This window comes from Haematobia irritans, chromosome 1 (genome assembly GCF_050003625.1).
Source record: "Haematobia irritans isolate KBUSLIRL chromosome 1, ASM5000362v1, whole genome shotgun sequence".
NCBI lineage: Eukaryota > Metazoa > Arthropoda > Insecta > Diptera > Muscidae > Haematobia > Haematobia irritans.
Genome location: NC_134397.1, coordinates 18010321 through 18029914, shown reverse-complemented (window position 1 = coordinate 18029914; position 19594 = coordinate 18010321).

Below are 19594 nucleotides of genomic sequence, written 5' to 3'. Positions count from 1 at the left end.
AAAATTGTACCAAAGTTGACCGATTTGCTTGAAATTTTCATTGAAGGTTGGGGTTGGTATCTAGACAAAGATCCGCTACTTTATATTTCGATATTTGGTGGTGGAGGGGGACCTCCCCTTTGTTCGACTTTTTTTAAAGTACAGTGAAAAAACTAAAATTCTCTAAATTATCTGAGATTTACAGAGAACATGCGGTGAGGTTATGGAATTAATATGGTGTACCTGATGATTTCATATGTGGACGGGGAGGGGGACCTCCCCCTTGCCCTACTTTTTGAAACTTGGAATAAAATTATGCGATTTGCTTGAAATTTTCATTGAATTTTTTCGATGTTTGGTCGGGGAGGAGGACCACCCATTTGCCCGACTTTTTTTTAAAGTACAGTGAAAACAAAACTAAACTCCTCCGACTGAAATTTTACGGAAAAAATGGGTGAGGTTATGAAATTTATATCAGGTTCCTGATTTTTTAATATTTGGTCGGGGAAAAATAAAAGGGCATAGGGAGACATCCGCTTCTCTTAAGTATGTTACATACAGAGAAACCATTAAACTTTACCAAATTTACAGAGGACTGGGGAGAGGTTACGATATTAATAGTTGATACCTGATTTTGTGATATTTGGACGGCCTCTCCCCTTTAGGCTTAAAATTTGCTTGACATTTTCTGGGACGTTTACAAAAGATACGCTACATCAGGAGGTCCTCCTCTAAAACTGCAAAAAAAAACAAAAATTCTTAAGTTTTCTTGAAATTTACAAAAGCAGGGGGGGTAAGTTATGAACGAAGAGGCAACCTTCCTTGCCCCACACTTGAAGGAAAGTTTCAAGAATTTTCTGGGATGGTTAGGGGTGCTATTCACTACGGTGTTTGTCGATATTGTATCGGGGAAAGTGCCGTCCCTTTAAAACAATAGAGCAAAATTTGAACATCTCCGATCTACTTGAAATTTACAGGGAACGTGGGAGGAGGTGATTAAATTTATACATGATTTTTAAATTAGTATATGATTTTTCGATATCTGGTTGGGGAAGGGGAAAATTGAAATAAACTTTGTCGATTTACTTCGATAGAATTTATAGGGACCATTGAGTAGTTGTGAAATTAATATAGTGTACGTGATAGTCCGATATCAGGTGGGAGTGGAGCGAAGGTGGTTTCCCTTTTGTCCGTTTTTTTTTCTTAAATTGAAAGTAGAGGATTGTCCGTAAATGGGAACTCTGTACATAATTTTATTATTTTTGCACAAGCTTCTGCCAGACTTCTTTTTAGTAAAGAACTTAAATTTACTTGAAATTGGGAGCCAACGTAGAGGATGCATCATTTTCCAATATTTTAGCAAATGTTAATGTGGTAAAATTTTTTACTACTTTTGCTTTTCCGATTTATTGGATGGGAAACAGTAATTCTTTGTATGTTATTATAATTTAATTTTCACATATGTTGAGGAGAAGGATACCTTTCCTTGACAAACCACTAAAAAATTCACAAGAAATATAGACGATTGTCCAACTACTTGAATACAGAACATTATTAAAAAAATTTGGAGGAAAGGGTACACCTTCTCCCCGACATTTTTTAAGACGAACCGGTTTACATATGCAAGTAGTCCGATTTTACGAAAAAGCAAGTAGTCCGATTTGTTTGAAAGAATTCAAATCTTTTCGAATTTGTTTTCAGCACGAAGGATTTGGTTGACTAAGTTCACGCAAAATGTTCCTACAAATACGCTTCGGAAGGCGCAGCGAAGCGGGCCGGGTTACGCTAGTTTACTATAAAAATAAAAGTTTGACAAAATTTGGTATGGATAAAAAATTTTGACAACATTTTCTATAAAACTAAAATTTTGACAAAAATTTTTATAGAAATATAATGTATAGAAAATTTTCAATAAATAAAATGTTGGCAAAATTTTTTATAGAAATACAATTTTGACAAAATTTTCTATAGAATTAAAATTTTGACAACATTTTCTATAGAAATAAAATTTTGACAACATTTTCTATGGAAATAAAATTTTGACAAAATTGTCAATAGAAATAAAATTTTGGCAACATTTTTATAGAAATAAAATTTTGACTAAAATTTCTATAGAATTAAAAATTGTCACAAAATTTTTATAGAAATACAACTTTGAGAAAATTTTTTAAAGAAATAAAATTTTAACAAAATTTTGTTAGAAATAAAATTTTTAGAAATAGAACTAAAATTTTGTCAAATTTTTATAGAAATACAATTTTGAGAAAATTTTCTAAAGAAATAAAATGTTAACAAAATTTTCTATAGAAATAAAATTTTTAGAATTTTTTTTTTTTTTGAAAATTTTCTATAGAAATAAATGTTTGACAAAATATTGTATAGATATAAAATTTTGACAAAATTTTCTATAGAAATAAAATTTTGAGAAATTTTTCTATAGAAATAAAATGTGTAGAAAATTTTCAATAGAAATAATATTTTGACAAAATTTTTTATAGAAATAAAATTTTTAGAAATTTTTCTATAGAATTAAAATTTTGGCAAAATTTTTATAGAAATAAAATTTTAACAAAATTTTCTATAGAAATAAAATTTGAACAACATTTCCTATAGAAATAAAATTTTTAGAAATTTTTCTATAGAAATAAAATTTTTAGAAAATTTTCTATAGAAATAAAATTTTGAGAAAATTTTCTATAGAAATAAAATTTTGAGAAAATTTTCTATAGAAATAAAAGTTTGACAAAATTTGGTCAACATTTTCTATAAAACTAAAATTTTGACAAAAATTTTTATAGAAATAAAATGTGTAGACAATTTTCAATAGAAATAATATTTTGACAAAATTTTCTATAGAAATAAAATTTTGACAAAATTTTCTATAGAAATAAAATTTTGACAAAATTTTTTATAAATATAAAATTTTGACAAAATTTTTTATAAATATAAAATTTTGACAAAATTTTTTAAAACTTTTGAGAAAAATTTCCTGTCGAAATAAAATTTGGGCAAATTTTTCTTTAGAAATAACATTTTAACAAAATTTTTTATAGAAATAAAATTTTGAAAACATTTTCTATGTAAATAAAAAATGCGGTAGAAATGAAGCGAGTCACCTCTTTTTTAATACATTCTTGGTTGACGCGTTCTGAGTGCGATAGTGCTGAGTCCGATTGCGATGTCCAAGGTGTGGGGCCAAAATGTTTTTTTACTCAGGGTTGCAATACCACCATGGAATGGTGATGAGGGTATAATATGTAAGTCATTTCATCAGACTATCTTAAGCAAATATCGATTTTTAAGATTAAAATCTGTATGCCGCGCTTTACAGACTATCAGTTATTCCGGACGACAGTGCTCGTGTCGAACATATCCCATATATTGTGCATATTATAAGTTAAGTCCGAAGGCATAATCGATACTGCTGCATGTTTATGGGATCAATAACAAATTTACCGATTATTTAGTCATCGCCGACAAGTCGTATCGTTCCGACACACTGTAAGATTCTTTGCAAACACCGACATTCCGTCCGGAATAACTGATTGTCTGTAAAGCGCATTACTCTGAATGTCGATTTTCGTTGCCTCTTTTCTTTATTGAGCTAACTACCATTGAAGCCCCACGTATAGACTGCATGAATCCATCAAATGCTATTAAAACTATCGTCCATATGATGTTTGCTTCAATCTGAGAGGATTTCATAGAGCAAAAAGGGAACAACTACAACAACAACAACAATCAACAAAATGGTCATATGTTCATCCAAAAAGATTTGCCAGAGTAACAAATAACATTGACAGCAAGCGCCAAGAGCCGATCGAAACGTTATGAAAACGACAACGACAACAACAACAACAAAATGATGATAATAATAATCCAATAAAAAAACACCAACGTCAAACTGTTAAAGAAAAACAAGAATGATGAGAACATTCTACCGATACCGAGGCTAACAACATACTCCCCCTACCAAACACACACATGGCAATCACTTCTCATAGTTTATAACTGGCAAGAGAGGTAAAAAAAGAAACCTCACCTCACCATTAAGATCTCTCCACGGTGAGATAGGGTAGAGTGGGGTATTGGTGTTTAAATTTGCTTGAATTTGTATCACAGCCATTGAACACAATAACATCGTGCGACTGGTTTGGCTGGCTGGCTGACTGTTTTGCTGGTCCTATTGCCTTTTTCTTGTGTCCTCATACTTTTTTTTTTTGGTGGGGGGTCAACACTAAAGGAGCAAACGATTTCTTCCTATGATGAATTGTTGGAGATCGTGGTGAAGGCTTTGTATGAGGTGCACTGGCATCGTGGATAGGTTTACTGGTGTAACTGGTGTAAACCTATTTATGTGGTCCTGCCGTTTCGGTTATGTGTGCCATGGCAAAGTACTTTAATTGAGAGCATTTTGATGTCATAATTCTTGAGTGTTGCTTTAGGGACGCTTAAATTACTTCAATCAACAGTATGTCGTGATTGACAAACCGTTTTTACATCGTTTCTATCATTCCGAGTATTCCCTCCTATCCAACATAAAATATATGTGTGTGTGTGTGTGTAAATGTACCAAATGTCCCCCATCCGTCTCTCACTATTTCTCTCGTTTAGTTTGCTCCCTTTGTGAATTTTATTTGTCATATTTGAGTTGTGATGCTGTTGTTTTTCAGATTCACTTTAACATCCTTATCCCCCTCCTCTTCAACATTGGGGTTTCTTGCCTTCATTTGGCTTTTATGGTTTTCCTTATTCAGAGGATTTTACCCATCATTCTTTTTGCAGCAGCCGTTGCCGCTGTTTTATACTCAACACCAATACCCTAACCCCCATCGCCATCATCACTAGCACTACCACTTTTGTGATTGTTTGTTACTTTTGGATACTTGGGGGTATTGTTTTTCGCCTATGATATAGTGTACGTGGCTATAAACGAGGGGTGTTAAACTAAAGCCCATGCTCTATCGAATGATGAGAAAGAGTCATCCTGACCAAAACAAAATACAAATGAAATGCGGTTATGTGACCATGACCGATATTGATTAAATTGGATTGGAAAGTTTTTCGTTTTCTTTATGAATGGCAAGCAAATTATAACGATGTACTTCTTATAATCAAGGAGTTAGTTAGGGATTGTTAAAATAAATCACTGCCTTTATATATCCCTATCCATTCAACAAAAGCAAAGTTGCTGAAATATTTAAAGCGTCGAAATTTTAAAATCAAAAATTGATTGGATTGTATTATGATCTAACAAGTATATACTGAATCCAGGCCGAATCTTATGTACCCTCCACCATAGATTACGTAGAAACTTTTAATAAAGAATGTCATCCACAATCGAATTACTTGGGTTGCGGTAACACTTGCCGATGGCAAGGTATCTTAAAACTTCTTAATACAGTCTTATAAATTGTAAGTTAGTCCATACGGGGTTTATGTGTTAACAAAAGGCCGATTAAATACGTATATAGTTCAGTTTGACAAAATTTTCTATAGAAATAAAAATTTGACGCAATTTTCAACTGAAATAAAATTTTGACGAACTTTTCTATAGAAATAAAATTTTGACAATATTTTCTATAGAAATAAAATTTTGACAAAATTTTCTATACAAATAAAATTTTTACAGCATTTGCTAAAGAAATAAAATTTTGACCAAATTTTCTAAAGAAATAAAATTTTGACAAAATTTTCCAAAGAAATAAAATTTTGACAAAAATTTGTAATGAAATAAAATTTTGACAAAATTTTCTTTAGAAATAACATTTTGACAAAATTTGCTATAGATATAAAATTTTGACGAACTCATCTATAGAAATAAAATTTTGACAATATTTTCTATGGAAATAAAATTTTGACAAAATTTTCTATAGCAATAAAATTTTGACAACATTTTCTATAGCGATAAAATTTTGACAAAATGTTCTATAGCGATAAAATTTTGACAAAATTTCTATAGAAAAAAAATTCTATAGAAATGAAATTTTGACAAAATTTTCTTTAGAAATAATATTTTTTTTGACAAAATTTTCTATAGAAATAAAATTTTGACAAAATTTTTTATAGTGATAAAATTTTGACAAAATTTTCTATAGCAATAAAATTTTGACAAAGTTTTCTATAGAAATAAAATTGTGACAACATTTTCTATAGAAATAAAATTGTGACAAATTTTTCCATAGAAATAAAATTGTGACAAAATTTTCTATAGAAATAAAATTTTGACGCAATTTTCTATAGAAATAAAATTTTGACATTATTTTCTGTAGAAATAACATTTTGACAAAATTTTCTATAGAAAAAAAATTTCGACCAAATTTTTTATAGAAATAAAATTTTGACAAAATTTTCTATAGCGATTAAATTTGGATAAAATTTTCTATAGCGATAAAATTTGGATAAAATTTTCTATAGCGATGAAATTTTAATAACATTTTCTATAGCGATAAAATTTTGATAACATTTTCTATAGCGATAAAATTTTGACCAAATTTTCTATAGCGATAAAATTTTGACAAAATTTTCTATAGCGATAAAATTTTGACAAAATTTCTATATAAAAAAAAAATTGACAAAATTTTCTATATAAATGAAATTTTGACAAAATTTTCTATAGAAATAATTTTTTTGACAACATTTTCTATAGAAATAATATTTTGACAAAATTTTCTATAGAAATAAAATTGTGACAAAATTTTCTATAGAAATAAAATTGTGACAAATTTTTCTATAGAAATAAAATTGTGACAAAATTTTCTATAGAAATAAAAGTTTGACGCAATTTTCTGTAGAAATAAAATTTTGACGAACTTTTCTATAGAAATAAAATTTTGACAATATTTTCTATAGAAATAAAATTTTGACAAAATATTCTATAGAAACAAAATTTCGACCAAATTTTTTATAGAAATAAAATTTTGACTAAATTATCTATAGCGATAAAATTTGGACAAAATTTTCTATAGCGATAAAATTTTGATAACATTTTCTATAGCGATAAAATTTTGACAAAATTGTCTATAGCGATAAAATTTTGACAAAATTTCTATAGAAAAAAATTGAAAAATTTTTCTATAGAAATGAAATTTTGACAAAATTTTCTATAGAAATAATTTTTTGACAAAATTTTCTATAGAAATAAAATTTTGACAAAATTTGGACAAAATTTTCTACAGAAATAAAATTTTGACAAAGTTTTCTATATAAATAAAATTGTGACAAAATTTTCTATAGAAATAAAATTGTGACAAATTTTTCTATAGAAATAAAATTGTGACAAAATTTTCTATAGAAATAAAATTGTGTACTATTTTTATGTTAGCCTGATATCAATGCAGGCTGGTTCAATGTCCAAATCATTTAAACTATAAATTATTACAATATTTATTCGAGCTTATTGTACAGGAATATTTCTATAGAAATAAAATTTTGAAAAAAATTTCTATGGAAATAAAATTTTGATAAAATTGTCTATAGAAATAACATTTTGGTAGATTATTTTTGGCGATATGGACCAATTTTTGTGTAATTTTGTACAAGTTTTATTTCTATAGAAAATTTTGTGAAAATTTTATTTCTGTAGAAAATTTTGTCAAATTTTTATTTCTATAGAAAATTGTGTCAAAATTTTGTAGCTATAGAAAATTTAGGCCAACGTTTTATTTCTATAGAAAATTATGTCAAAATTTTATTTCTATAGAAAATTATGTCAAAATTTTATTTCTATAGAAAAATTTTTAAAAATTTTATTTTTATAGAAAATTTTGTCAAAATGTTATGTAGAAGATATTGTCAAAATTTTATTTCTATAGAAAATTATGTCAACATTTTATTTCTATAGAAAAATTAGTCAAAATTTTATTTCTAAAGAAAATTTTGTCAAAATTTTATGTAGAAGATATTGTCAAAACTTTTTCTCTAGAAAATTATCGCTGCTGTCTATATGATCCTCGTTATCCTTATTAGTATTTTGAGGATATTGCGGTGATATTAAACTGTAGCCGCTTTCCGATTTCCTCCTTAAAACTGTTCTTGATAAAACCACAACCTTAAAACTTGTTGTTATTTTCTCTTTAGGGCAAATACCTTCATACATAAACATAGTCATACACATATACATCACATACTGGTACACACATGTACACATACTAATATACAAGTAGTTTTACAAACGTTGAGATAAATAAAGTGCAAGGATTTTTTTGATGTTGTTTTTATGTTGAAGTAACTTTACTTGAGCTTCATTCATATTGTCGGTGTCGTTGTTGTTGTTTATCCTTTTTGGCTTTCAATTTCATTTAGTTTTCTATGCAAGTATGTGAGAGTGTGTGTGTGTGGATTTGTTTTTATTTTTTTCTACCATACGGTCCTCTTATTCATCCATATCCTTGGCCCTTGACTATAAAATCTAGACGAACGACCCAAGGACCAACTATGCTAAGCCAACATTAGACTCTCGACTTGAGTTGCGGTAAACAGGAAATGTTTAACTTGGGATTTGGAATTATTAAAAAACAAAATACTCATAACAGCAACAACAACAACCACAAAAAGAACAACAGCAATAGCAAAATAGCAACAAGGCAATATTTACAACTATTGTGGTTGTTTTGGCTTTTTGTTTCTATTTTTTTTTTCAGTTTTTTTTAGTATTTTACCATAAGGACTATTACATGCTATGCGAGTCTGTCTATTTGTATCCATCAAAGCGGATGCGGATGCGCGCCTGTCTGTCACAATGTGCGTTGGTTTTGCAAAACTCATACTATCTTAAAAGGAAGTGTTTTGTACAGTGGTATCATATGGCGTTTTTTTCTTAAAGGAATTGTTTTTATTTTTAAAGAGAAAAAAAAAACATTTACATTATACACACACTTAAAAAAAGATTAGTCGATTTTATAATTAAGAAAATTTCGACTTCAAATTTTTGTGAAAAAAATTCAATTCAAAAAAGTTTTAAACCTTCCCTTACATATTGATTCCGATCCGGCTTCTTTAAAGTAAAGACATTTGTTAGGAAGCAATCTGGTTTTAAATCCAGGCTCCATAAAATTCAAATTACACTGAAAAAAATTTTTTGACAAAATTTTTATAGAAATAAAATTTTGACAAAAATTTTTATAGAAATAACATTTTGCCAAAATTTTCTATAGAAATAAAATTTTTAACAAAATTTTCTATAGAAATAAAATTTTTAACAAAATTTTCTATAGAAATAAAAATTTGACAAAATTATTTATATAAATAAAATTTGTAACAAATTTTCTATAGAAATAAAATTTTGACAAAATTTTCTATAGAAATAAAATTTTGTCAAAATTTTCTATATAAATAAAATTTTGACAAAAGTTTCTATAGAAATAACATTTTGACAAAATGATCTATAGAAATAAAATTTTGAAAAAATTATTTTTACAAAAAACTTTGACCAAATTTTCAATAGAAATAAACATTTGACAAAATTTTCTATAGAATTAAAATTTTGACAAAAATTTTTATAGAAATAAAATTATGCCAAAATTTTCTATAGAAATAAAATTTTTAACAAAATTTTCTATAGAAATAAAAGTTTGACAAAATTATCTATATAAAAAAAAATTTGTAACAAAATTTTCTGTAGAAATAAAAATTTCACAAAATTATCTATACAAATAAAATTTGTAACAAAATTTTCTATAGAAATAAAATTTTTTATAGAAATAAAATGTTGTCAACATATATTTATATAAAATTTTGACAAAATTTTCTAAAGAAATAAAATTTTGACAAAAGTTTCTATTGAAATAACATTTTGTCAAAATTTGCTATAGAAATAAAATTTTGAAAAAAATTTCATTCCAAAAACTTTGACAAAATTTTCAATAGAAATAAACATTTGAAAAAATTTTCTATAGAAATAAAATTCTGCCAAAATTTTCTATATAAATAAAATTTTTAACAAAATTTTCTATAGAAATAAAAATTTGACAAAATAATCTATATAAATAAAATATGTAACAAAATTTTCTGTAGAAATAAAAATTTGACAAAAATATCTATATAAATAAAAAATAAAATATCTATAGAAATAACATTTTGAGAAAATTTTCTATAGAAATAAAATTTTGAAAAAAATTTTTGTACAAAAAACTTTGACAACATTTTCTATAGAAATAAACATTTGACAAAATTTTCTATAGAAATAAAATTTTGACAACAATTTTTATAGAAATAAAATTTCGCCAAAAGTTTCTATCGAAATAAAATTTTTAACAAAATTTTCTATAGAAATAAAAATTTGACAAAATTATCTGTATAAATAAAATTTGTAACAAAATTTTCTGCAGAAATAAAAATTTGACAAAATTATCTATATAAATAAAATTTGTAACAAAATTTTCTATAGAAATAAAATTTTGACAAAATTTTCTATAGAAATAAAATTTTGTCAAAATTTCCTATATAAATAAAATTTTGACAAAATTTTCTAAAGAAATAAAATTTTGACAAAAGTTTCTATAGAAATAAAATTTTGTCAAAATTTTCTATAGAAATAAAATTTAAAAAAAAAAATCTATACAAAAAACTTTGACAAACTTTTCAATAGAAATAAACATTTGACAAAATTTTCTATAGAAATAAAATTTTGCCAAAATTTTCTATATAAATAAAATTTTTAACAAAATTTTCTATAGAAATAAAAATTTGACAAAATTATCTATAGAAATAAATTTTTAACAAAATTTTCTATAGAAATAAAAATTTGACAAAATTATCTATATAAATAAAATTTTGACAAAGTTTTGTAAAGAAATAAAATTTTAACAACATTTTTTATAGAAATGAAAATTTGACAAAATTATCTATATAAATAAAATTTTAACAAAATTTTCTAACGAAATAAAATGTTGACTAAAGTTTCTATAGAAATAAAATTTTATCAAAATTTTCTATATAAATAAAATTTTGAAAAAAATTTCCATACACAAAAACTTTGACAAAATTTTCTATAGGAATAAAATTTTGACAAAATTTTCTATAGAAATAAAATTTTGACTAAATTTTCTATAGAAATAAAATTTTGACAAAATTTTCTATAGAAATTAAATGTTGACTAAAATATCTACAGAAATAAAATTTTGACAAAAATTTTTATAAAAATAAAATTTTTGCCAAAATTTTCTATAGAAATAAAATTTTTAACAAAATTTTCTATAGAAATAAAAATTTGACAAAATTATCTATATAAATAAAATTTGTAACAAAATTTTTTATAGCAATAAAATTTTGACAAAATTTTCTATAGAAATAAAATTTTGACAAAATTTTCTATAGAAATAAAATTTTGACAAAATTTTGACAAAAGTTTCTATAGAAATAACATTTTGACAAAATTTTCTATAGAAATAAAATTTTGAAAAAAAAATTCCATACAAAAAACTTTGACAAAATTTTCTATAGGAATAAAATTTTGACAAAATTTTCTATAGAAATAAAATTGTGACAAAATTTTCTATAGAAATAAAATGTTGACAAAATTTTCTATAGGAATAAAATTTTGACAAAATTTTCTATAGAAATAAAATTGTGACAAAATTTTCTATAGAAATAAAATTTTGTCAAAATTTTCTATATAAATAAAATTTAAAAAAAATTTCCATACACAAAAACTTTGACAAAATTTTCTATAGGAATAAAATGTTGACAAAATTTTCTATAGAAATAAAATTGTGACAAAATTTTCTATAAAAAAAATTTTTGACAAAATTTTCTATAGAAATAAAATTGTGACAAAATTTTCTATAAAAAAAAATTGACAAAATTTTCTATAGAAATATATAGAAATAGAATTTTGACAAAAATTTCTAAAGAAATAAAATTTTGACAAAGTTTTCTATATCAATAAAATTTTGACAAAATTTTCTATAGAAATTAAATGTTGACTAAAATTTCTACAGAAATAAAATTTTGAAGGCAATAGATCAAAGTGATTTTGTAATCTTGTAAACAATGCAATTATCTGTGACCCGAATAAATCTGTTAGCTGTCAGACAAGCGGTTTAGAAATTATAGCAATCTGAAGTTGGTGGCATTATCTATCGGTCACTCTGTCTAGATAGACTTTACAAGATTTCTCCAAAGGGATTAAAAAATTAATTCGCTAGACTTACCTATTTCTCCTATACAAAAAATAAAACAGATTTCTAGTAAAATTCTATCCACTGTCCACTTTGTGGACTTTTGGGTGTTTTTTTTTTTGCAGGCGTTATTAGCCTCCTCTATAGAGGTATTGAGGAAAAACAACACGAAGGAATGTGCAAAGGCAAAGAAGAAAAAAAAAACCTCAAAACAAAGTTATTTATTTTAACGGAAGAACAATTTTATGAGGTTGTGCCTCCACTTGACTATGCAGATTCAAGGATGGGTTTCTATATCACATAGCTGGGGTTTTTTGTAATTTTTTTTTGCTTAGGTTCCTTTTGGTTTTACTAGCAATTCACGTTGTTGTTGTTACTACTGCTGCTGCTGTTGTTTTTCCCATTAAATTGTTTTCCATTCCAGGCCCCTATTGGTCTATGGAACTCATTACGCATTTGTGCTTTGTTTTCAATTTCAGTTTTCCCCCCAGTTTAACGTCATAAAATTTAAATGAATATTCCATATAAGTTTCGATGGGACAACATTTACGGTAGCGATTGAGCAGGGGGGGGGGGGGGGGAGGGGGGCTAGATAGATAGAAAGAAATTAATTAAGAGTGACAACATTTTGCTGCAACGTTAAGGTATGGCACAAAGACACAAGAAAATCTAAAATAAAAAAAAACACAACAACAGAAAAAAATAACATAAAATTATTGAACGTTCTCTGACCATCATAAAATAGGCATAATGACTTGAAACTCTCTCCTTCACTCACTCATAAGTTCAGACTATAAAAGCCATTGGGAAATTTCAGCTATATTAATTACTTGGCTGTTATGGCGAGAGGTGGTTGGGGGAATGGTTATAAAAGAAATTAATTTTGAAAGTGATTGTTTTTCGAAATTAAGGTAAACTTTGAAAAAAAAAAACGAAATTAAATATTATTTCAGCTGGGACTATCACAATTTACAGGGCTTCCTTTTTGGCGGTTATACTACGTAACTAGCAAATCTTGTGATTAAAAAAAATGTAATAAAAATAATCTTATAAAAAACCATCAAACAAATTTTAAACCTTTGTAAAGGGTGATTTGTTAAGAGCTTGATAACTTTTTTTTTAAAAAAAAACGCATAAAATTTGCAAAATCTCATCGGTTCTTTATTTGAAACGTTAGATTGGTCCATGACATTTACTTTTTGAAGATAATTTCATTTAAATGTTGACCGCGGCTGCGTCTTAGGTGGTCCATTCGGAAAGTCCAATTTTGGGCAACTTTTTCGAGCATTTCGGCCGGAATAGCCCGAATTTCTTCGGAAATGTTGTCTTCCAAAGCTGGAATAGTTGCTGGCTTATTTCTGTAGACTTTAGACTTGACGTAGCCCCACAAAAAATAGTCTAAAGGCGTCAAATCGCATGATCTTGGTGGCCAACTTACCGGTCCATTTCTTGAGATGAATTGTTCTCCGAAGTTTTCCCTCAAAATGGCCATAGAATCGCGAGCTGTGTGGCATGTAGCGCCATCTTTTTGAAACCACATGTCAACCAAGTTCAGTTCTTCCATTTTTGGCAACAAAAAGTTTGTTAGCATCGAACGATAGCGATCGCCATTCACCGTAACGTTGCGTCCAACAGCATCTTTGAAAAAATACGGTCCAATGATTCCACCAGCGTACAAACCACACCAAACAGTGCATTTTTCGGGATGCATGGGCAGTTCTTGAACGGCTTCTGGTTGCTCTTCACTCCAAATGCGGCAATTTTGCTTATTTACGTAGCCATTCAACCAGAAATGAGCCTCATCGCTGAACAAAATTTGTCGATAAACACATTTCGAACCGAACACTGATTTTGGTAATAAAATTCAATGATTTGCAAGCGTTGTTCGTTAGTAAGTCTATTCATGATGAAATGTCAAAGCATACTGAGCATCTTTCTCTTTGACACCATGTCTGAAATCCCACGTGATCTGTCAAATACTAATGCATGAAAATCCTAACCTCAAAAGAATCACCCTTTATATTGAGGACATTACTCTAGCTGAACTTATGAATCCTTAACAATGTGGTTAATCATCATCTATACTATTACAAACGAGGTTATTCTGATGAGAATTGGTTGATATAAAAATCTTTTATTTGTATAAAACATATAGTATACTTTTAGGCATATACATGAAATGTCAATTGGTATAATATGTTCTACAGATACTAACGATGGCTTAACATTTTAATATTTATAGCATACTTTTTGGCGATTATTTATAATTCCACACTAGAGTCTCCCATACGAAATATTAAATGATCCTCGTGATGGTCTATGCGTAATAGAGGGGGTTTCCAATATAAGATATTATTTTAATATTCCAAAAAAAAAAAAAAAAACAAGTGTATACGGTCGTAAATTCGACCAGGCCGAATCTTATGTACCCTCCACCATGGATTGCATGGAAACTTGTACTAAAGGCCGTCATCCACAATCGAATTACTCGGGTTACGGTAACACTTGCCGATGGTAAGGTATCTTAAAACTTCTTAACACCGTCTTCTAAATTGTAAGTTAGTCCATACCGGGTATATGTTAACCAAAAAAAAAAAAAATAGGCCGATTAATTACGTATATAATTCAGTTTGACAAAATTTTCTATAGAAATAAAATGTAGACAAAATTTTGTATAGTAATAAAATTTTGACAAAATTTTCTATAGAAATAAAATTTTGACAAACTTTTCTATAGAAATAAATTTTCTCCAAATTTTAGTACTATAGAAAATTTTGTCAAAATTTTATTTCTATAGAAAATTTTGTCAAAATTTTATTTCTATAGAAACTTTGGTCAAAATTTTATTTCCAAAGAAAATTTTGTCAAAATTTTACTTCTATAGAAAAGTTTGTCAAAATTTTATTTCTATAGAAAATTTTGTCAAAATTTTATTTCTATAGAAAATTTTGTCAAAATTTTATTTCCAAAGAAAATTTTGTCAAAATTTTATTTCCAAAGAAAATTTTGTCAAAATTTTATTTCCAAAGAAAACTTTGTCAAAATTTTATTACTATACAAAATTTTGTCTATATTTTATTTCTATAGAAATAAAATTTTGTCAAAATTTTATTTCCAAAGAAAATTTTCTCAAAATTTTATTTCAAAAGAAAATTTTGTCAAAATTTTATTTCCAAAGAAAACTTTGTCAAAATTTTATTTCCAAAGAAAATTTTGTCAAAATTTTATTTCCAAAGAAAATTTTGTCAAAATTTTATTTCTGTAGAAAATTTTGTCAAAATTTTATTTCCATAGAAAATTTTGTCAAAATTTAATTTCCAAAGAAAATTTTCTCAAAATTTTATTTCAAAAGAAAATTTTGTCAAAATTTTATTTCCAAAGAAAATTTTGTCAAAATTTTATTTCTGTAGAAAATTTTGTCAAAATTTTATTTCCAAAGAAAATTTTGTTTACATTTTATTTCCAAAGAAAATTTTGTCAAAATTTTATTACTATACAAAATTTTGACTATATTTTATTTCTATAGAAATAAAATTTTGTCAAAATTTTATTTCCAAAGAAAATTTTCTCAAAATTTTATTTCAAAAGAAAATTTTGTCAAAATTTTATTTCCAAAGAAAACTTTGTCAAAATTTTATTTCCAAAGAAAATTTTGTCAAAATTTTATTTCCAAAGAAAATTTTGTCAAAATTTTATTTCTGTAGAAAATTTTGTCAAAATTTTATTTCCATAGAAAATTTTGTCAAAATTTAATTTCCAAAGAAAATTTTCTCAAAATTTTATTTCAAAAGAAAATTTTGTCAAAATTTTATTTCCAAAGAAAATTTTGTCAAAATTTTATTTCTGTAGAAAATTTTGTCAAAATTTTATTTCCAAAGAAAATTTTGTTTACATTTTATTTCCAAAGAAAATTTTGTCAAAATTTTATTACTATACAAAATTTTGTCTATATTTTATTTCTATAGAAATAAAATTTTGTCAAAATTTTATTTCCAAAGAAAATTTTCTCAAAATTTTATTTCCAAAGAAAATTTTCTAAAAATTTTATTTCCAAAGAAAATTTTGTCAAAATTTTATTTCCAAAGAAAATTTTGTCAAAATTTTATTTCCAAAGAATATTTGGTCAAAATTTTATTTCTATAGAAAAGTTTGTCAAAATTTTATTTCTATAGAAAATTTTGTCAAAATTTTATTTCCCTGGTGGGGGGTATAAAAATGTAAATTTGTTTTTATACAAATGATTGAATGTTTATATAACAATAAAAAGGAAGATATGTGCGATAACTATGGCCAAATGACCATAGGCGAAATGGGGAAAAAACTCCTTTTATATGATTTGAAATCTGAAATGAAAACTAAATTCTATACTCCCTTATTGCTATTGTTGTCCACTAGCTCAAGAAGTCAATCGGGAGAGTAGGAAGTAGACGAGAACGAAACTGTGAAGTGAAACTTCGCCAGTAGGTGGCAGTTATGAGGAAAGATTCTCTCATGTCATGTAGTTTTTGTCGGCTTTCTCTCAAATATCATACAGTTTGCTTCGACATCACCCACTTCTGTTCTCTGTCGGCTGTACAAAACATAAGGACAATACACTCAAAAAAAAAGTTTACTTGGATTTAAATATTTTGACCTTCCCTTAAGGATTTTGGTATTGATTCCGAGCCAAAGATACGGCTTTTTTAAATAAAGAATTTTTTTAGCGATCTATCTGTCTTTAAATCTAGGACCAATTAAACTAAAATTAGGATACAGATCTCATTTATCAAAACATAGGCCGGTGCAAACCATATTCGGCTCATTTATGTATTTCTGGACCCATAATACCTCTATATTTCCAATTTATAGCAAATCGAATTAAAATTGCGAGTTCTAGAAGCTCAAGAAATCAAATATGAAGATGGGTTTATATGGGGGCTATAACAAAACATAGACCGATACCCACAATATTCGTCATACCTATTTAAAGTACTGCTAGATTTCCAATTTCAAGCAAATCGGATAAAAACTGCGATTTCCAGAAGCCTAAGAAGTCAAATCGGTATATCGATACATACAGAGGCTGTACCAAAACTTGGACCTATACTCACCATTTTCGGCACACCTATTTGTGGATCTGAAAATACTTCCGGATTTCCACTTTCAGGCAGATCGGATCTAAATTGCGATATCTGGAAGCCCAAGAAATCAAACCGGGAGATTGGTCTGGGTTAGGTTAGGTGGCAGCCAGATGTTTCAGGCTCACTTAGACTATTCAGTCCATTGTGATACCACATTGGTGAACTTCTCTCTTATCACTGAGTGCTGCCCGATTCCATGTTAAGCTCAATGACAAGGGACCTCCTTTTTATAGCCGAGTCCGACCGGCGGTCCACATTGCAGAGAAACCACTTAGAAAACACTCAGAAATGTCACCAGCATTACTGAGGTGGGAACCCACGACCTTGTGTATGTAAGGCGGGCATGCTAACCATTGCACCACGGTGGCTTCCAACATGGACCGATACAAAACCTATATGACACAGCTGTTTATGGGTCAACAGTACATTTACAGTTCCTAAAAAGGTAAATCGGATAAAATTTGAGGTATCTTTAATCACACGACATAGAATCGGGAAATCAGTCTATATACACCATATTCAGCATACTTGTTTATGGATCTATAGTAAACAATTTCATGGAGCCACCATGGTGCAATGCTCGCCTTGCATACAAAGGGGTCGTGGACCAAAATTGGTCCAAAAAATTTATCAATTTTTAAATTTGGTCGGGCCAAATGGAACTTTGTTGATTTTGGTCTATTTTCGTCAAATCGATACTTTCTTTTTTTTTAATTTTCTAAAGAAATAAAACTTTGACAAAATTTACTATAGAAATAAAATTTTGCCAAAAGTTTGTAAAGAAATAAACTTTAAACAAATGTTGTATATTTACAATATTACACCCTCAAAAAAAAATCGCTTCTTTAACATATGTTCCAAACATATTTTGCAGGAAGCACATATATTATTGGATACTGCCGAAATATTAATATGTTTGTTTTATGTGAACATATTATATGTTTGGAAGCATTTTGAGCCCAAAAATATTATATGCTTGGAAGAATTTTTCCCCAAAGAAGATTGTGATCATTCCCTCACATAATTTTCACTTCCACGAAATTTTTAGTTCTTGGCACCTTTTTCTGTAATACAAATAATGTTGAAGAAATTATTCAATTTTATATTTTTTTTTTTTAATTTTACCTTTCGCCTGGGCGGAGAATCGAACCGAGGCCCATACAGTTTGTAAGCCAACACACTATCCACTGGGCTACGTAGTAGTTATAGTCACCAGTAGACAATTATCGTTACAAGTTACATTTATATAGCATACTTTGCAGCGCCCACGAGCCCATGCAAACATAACATTATTTAAAAGAAACATACATTTGTTGGCCACGTGGAACAGTGGTTAGCATGTCTGCCTTGCATGCAAAGGGTCGTGGGTTCAATTCTTGCTCCGACCGAACCAATTTTTTTTTTTTTGCAATTTAGACATTTATACTATATTAAATTTTTATAATGAAACTTCGAAATGTGGGTTATTAAAAATTTACAGTCCCCACATACATAAAATTCTCCTCTCAAGGCGAAAACACATGCTGTTTTTTTTTTTTCAAATCTCTATGCTCTTGGTTCCAAATGTCTATTCTCTTTACTCCGAATACTCATTCTAATATTCAAATTAAATAATATTTAGACTTAAGCATATAACATTTTTGGCCTTATTATAAAGCAGTTTTCCGAAACAACATATAACCGTTTCACAGAAATTGTAAACATATATATGTTTGCTCGAAATTTGTAAATTTATATATGTTTACATTCACACATATTATTTTTATGAAACATTCATATCCCAAACATAATATATTTTAACATATTAACATATGTGTCCCAAACATTTAGTGTTAGTTTAGGAACATTACATGTTGGCACTTAAATATGTTGTGTTTAAAAATTGTGCCCGAAACACATTTTGTTTATATCGGAACATATGAAAAACATATTTTTCTAACAGTGTATGCAAAAATTTTGTATAGGAAGAAAATTTTGTAAAAATTTTATACAGAAATAAAATTTTGCGATAACTTTCTAAGAAATACATACTTTTGCAAAATTTTCTATAGAAATAAATTTTTGACAAAATTTTCTTTAGAAAAAAATACCAAAAATTTTGTATAGAAAGGAAATTTTGTAAAAATCTTAAATAGAAATAAAATTTTTACATTTTTTTTCTATTTGACAGAATTTTCTATATTTTTTTTGCAAATTTTTCTACAGCAATAAAATTTTCACAAAATTTTGAAAAATTTTCTATAGAAACAAATTTTTTTGCAAAATTGTCTATAGCAATTAAATTTGGACAAAATTTGCTATAGATATAAAATTTTGACAAAATTTTCTATAGAAAAAACATTTTTGAAAAAATTGTCTATAGAAATGAAATTTTGA